At 42.8% G+C, this 4,397-nt stretch overlaps 1 long non-coding RNA gene across 1 annotated transcript; it reads left to right on the top strand.

The window, feature by feature from the left end:
* The first annotated feature begins 843 nt into the window (after positions 1-843).
* Positions 844-1,630, top strand: LOC126600443 (uncharacterized). Its single transcript, XR_007615446.1, has 3 exons — positions 844-939; positions 1,023-1,120; positions 1,296-1,630. It is a non-coding gene; the product is annotated as an uncharacterized LOC126600443 (long non-coding RNA).
* The last annotated feature ends 2,767 nt before the right edge of the window (positions 1,631-4,397 follow it).

Consider the following 4,397-nt stretch of genomic DNA (forward strand, 5'->3'; position numbering starts at 1 on the left):
GTGTTCCCTTAATTTCCCGAGTGAGGAAAACTTCTCGGTTGGAGACTTGAAAAATCCAAGTCACTGAGTAGTCACGAACTTTTGAGTACCAAGGCGTAGTAGCATATGGTGGGAGTCCCCCAAGTCTCTAGTCGAGGGAGTTGACGAATGAGGTGTCTTGCTAATAGTCCATGTCGTAAGTACCAAAACTTCATTCTTTTGTTTTCTAAGTGGTAGCCCCGGACTTTTTCTTCATAGATTTTGTTGATGAAGGTTGCTAGGCCCGAATAAGTGGAATTGCAGAAGGTGTAACCGTTGGTGCATTAACATCATAATGGAAGCATCACAATGATGGAAGCATCACAATGATGAAAGCATCATAATGATGAAAACACCATAATGATGAAACATCATAATGATGTTTCTTTGGTGGAATTGTTTTTCATTTCCCCTAACAACCGGAATTGTTTTTCAACATAACACCATCATCTGTAGGTCGAATCACAAAGTTGTCTTCATGAAAGTTGTTCGTTAATTCCTTAACTACAACATATCCAAATTGGAGAGCCATCGGAGCAGTACAACTCCAGAAATCCAGGTATGATGAGTGACTGTTTATCATTTGTCTGTCAACCCGTCAGATTTGTTGTGAGCTTTGAAACTCTATTTTCTCTTGCTCAGATCAGCATGCTTTCTTCATTGAAGTTGTTCCTCAGCTTGTGAACTACAACATATCCAAATTTGAGATCCCTCGGAGCTGTATAACTCAAGAAACTCAGGTATGATGAATGACTGGTTATTATTTTTCTGTCAACCCGTCAGATTTGTTGTGAGCTTCGAAACTCCATTGTCTCATGTTCAGATCGGTATGCTTTCTTCATTGAAGTTGTTCCTCAGCTTGTGAACTACAACATATCCAAATTTGAGATCCCTCGGAGCTTTATAACTCAAGAAACTCAGGTATGATGAATGACTGGTTATTATTTTTCTGTCAACCCGTCAGATTTGTTGTGAGCTTCGAAACTCCATTTTCTCTTGTTCAGATCGGTATGCTTTCTTCATTGAAGTTGTTCCTCAGCTTGTGAACTACAACATATCCAAATTTGAGATCCCTCGGAGCTGTATAACTCAAGAAATTCAGGTATGATGAATGACTGGTTATTATTTGTCTGTCAACCCGTCAGATTTGTTGTGAGCTTCGAAACTCCATTTTCTCTTGTTCAGATCGGTATGCTTTCTTCATTGAAGTTGTTCCTCATCGACTCTTTCATAACATATCAAAAATTCAGGATGAACTAACGGTTAAATATTTCCAGATCTTCGAAACATCACAACAGCTTCGAAATCTGCAAGAAGCCGACTATCATGTTTGGAGCTTCAACACTGTAATTTCCGTCGCTCAAACAGAAATGGTTCCTTCTTGAAAGTTGTTCATATGCTCAAGAACTATAGGGTGTCCAAAATTCAGCTCCATTGGAGAAGAGCAGAGGTTGCAGAAATTTGATAGATGAAAGGAGGCGGAAGAGGGAGAGAGAGAAAAAGTCTCTTGGGTTGGATTTCTATTTTGGGGAAGATTCCAATTTTTGTAGCACCTTCATTATTGATGAATTGCTTGTACTTTTGTCCATTATGAAATTTGGGACTTTGGCTTGTTGTTGGATCTATTATAATATGTTTGAGAACATATATAAGTGAATAAGTAAGAAGGAAAATTTTGGGCCCTTGTGGGTGTAAAACAAAAAATGTTTATGTTTACCCAAGTGTTTTTGTACAAGTTCAAGGGCATCTTGGGTTTTGTGAACAAAATTTGTTTATTTGGAGCAAGGTTTTGTGTTGAAGCTTTGTAGGTGAAGCTTTGGTGTTGAAGCTTTGTGGGTGAAGCTTTGGAGGTGAAGCTTTTCGGGTGAAGCTTGTTGGGTGAAGCTTTTTAGGTGAAGCTTTGTGGGTGAAGCTTTTTAGGTGAAGCTTTTCGGGTGAAGCTTTTTGGGTGAAGCTTTTTAGGTGAAGCTTTTCGGGTGAAGCTTTTTAGGTGAAGCTTTGATGGTGAAGCTTTTTGGGTGAAGCTTTTTAGGTGAAGCTTTTTGGGTGAAGCTTTTTAGGTGAAGCTTTGATGGTGAAGCTTTTTGGGTGAAGCTTTTTAGGTGAAGCTTTGTGGGTGAAGCTTTGTGGGTGAAGCTTTGATGGTGAAAGTATGTAGAGGGAGCTTTCTAGGTGAAGATTTTTTAGGTGAAGCTTTTTTAAGTGAAGCTTTTCGGGTGAAGCTTTTTAGATGAAGCTTTTTTTTTTTTTTTTTTTTTTTTTTTTTTTTTTTTTTGGCGCTTGACACGGTCTTCATTTGCTTGTTTTGTAGTGACTGTGGAAGACGGATTGCTTTCTGATTGAGAAGAGTGAGGGCTGAGTTGGCTATGAATGTAAAAGAGTGAGGGCTGAGTTGGCTAAATTACCTCTTTATTGAATTCATTGCCAAATGGCCTTCATTACATAGGATGCCAAACGGCTATAGCTCAACACTTGTACATCGTGAGTCTATTTGTAGTAGTACTTCAAGTGATCAGCGTTCCATGGATGGCCAAGGGTCTTGCCATCGGAGCTTCTAAGTGTGTAAGAGCCAGGGCGACTGATGCCAATGACTTCATACGGTCCATCCCAGTTTGGACTAAGTGTGCCTTCACTCGGGACTCTGTCGCAGAGTAATCTTTTCTTTAAGACCCAGTCTCCTATTTTGAAAGAACGAGGCTTGACCCTAGAGTCATAATAGTTGGAGATGCGCTGCTTGTAGGCGACATTCCTCAAGTGAGCTTGGTTTCTGTGTTCCTCGACTAAATCCAAGTTGAGGGTGAGTTGTTTGTCATTTTCACTTTGAATGTAGTTCTGGACTCGGAATGTTGCTTGCTCGAGCTCAACAGGGACAACCGCCTCTGTGCCAAAGGCAAGTGAGAATGGAGTTTCTCCTGTTGAAGTCCGATATGAAGTGCGATATGACCAAAGAACTTGGGGTACAAATTCTGGCCAACAGCCTTTAGCTTTGTCCAAGCTGGTTTTCAAAGTGCGCTTGATTATTTTGTTGATGGCCTCAACTTGTCCATTAGACTGGGGATGAGCTGGAGAGGCAAAGCATAAGTTGATGTTGAACTTAGAGCAGAACAACCTGAACTTCTTGTTGTCAAACTGTCGCCCATTGTCAGTGACTATCGCATTGGGAATGCCGAATCTACAAAGGATGTTCTTCCACACGAAGTCTTCTATCTTTGCCTCAGTAATGGTTGCCAAGGGTTCTACTTCGACCCACTTTGTGAAGTAGTCCACTGCAACGACTGCGTAACAGACTTTGCCCTTCTCTGCCGGCATTGGGCCGATCAAATCAAGTCCCCACTGGGCGAAGGGCCAAGGGCTGATCATAGGAGTAAGAGGCTCTGGAGGGGAATGAGGAATAGTTGCATATCGTTGACATTTGTCACATGAGCGGGATACTTTGATGGCATCCTGGTGGAGTGTTGGCTAGTAATATCCTTGGCGAAAAGTCTTGTGTGCTAGGGACCGAGATCCAGCATGATCTCCACAGACTCCCTCATGTATTTCCCGAAGGACGATTTCCGCCTCGGCAGGCGTAAGACACCTTAAGTATGGCAGGCTAAAACCTCGCTATTGTGGCGATACCCTTGACGCGGGTTTGACCCACTGCATTGACTGCCTGAGGGCGAGCGCTATTGTGGCGATACCCTTGGTTATCGGGATAGTGTCCCTTACTCTTTTTACTGAAAGGAGAGTGGTGAGGATGGAAATCCTTCCTCTTGCCTTGAAATTGATATGTCTGTTGATTCGGTGAAGCATTATGCAAGGCATGGGGAGGTGCCACTGCTGTTTGGAAAGTCGAGGTCTTCTCATTTAGGTGAGTCTGGCTTCCACCTCCCACTTGTTGATAAAGGATGGTTGTAGGGGGTTTCTCCTGATATGTCTTTGCCTTGGCGGAGGCATGGTTATAAGCCTGCGCCATCACCTCAGAGTAAGTCTTCCAAGTATTGGCATTGATCATGTATTTAAAGAAACAATCACGTAGGCCTGCCGTGAAGGCTTTGAGGGCAGTCTTGTCGTCTGCCTCGGCACACCGGGAGTATTCATGGCTGAAGCGGCCAACATACATACGTAATGACTCGTCTGGCTTCTGGCGGATAGTGTACAAGTCATCTGCAGAGTGCAAGCGATCGGTTTGGAAAATGTGTTGGGAAACAAATAGTTTCCTCAATTCCTCAAATGAGTCTACCGTCTCAGGTGTAAGACGACAATACCAATTTAGAGCTCCACTAGAGAGGGTGGAGGGGAAGAGAAGACATCGCTCTTCGTCGGTGTGCATCCGGTATGCCATGGTGGATTCAAAGAGGTTAAGGTGCTCAATCGGGTCCTCTTTTCCAGTATAAAGT

The sequence above is a fragment of the Malus sylvestris genome, chromosome 14, assembly GCF_916048215.2.
Source record: "Malus sylvestris chromosome 14, drMalSylv7.2, whole genome shotgun sequence".
In the NCBI taxonomy this organism is placed as follows: domain Eukaryota; kingdom Viridiplantae; phylum Streptophyta; class Magnoliopsida; order Rosales; family Rosaceae; genus Malus; species Malus sylvestris.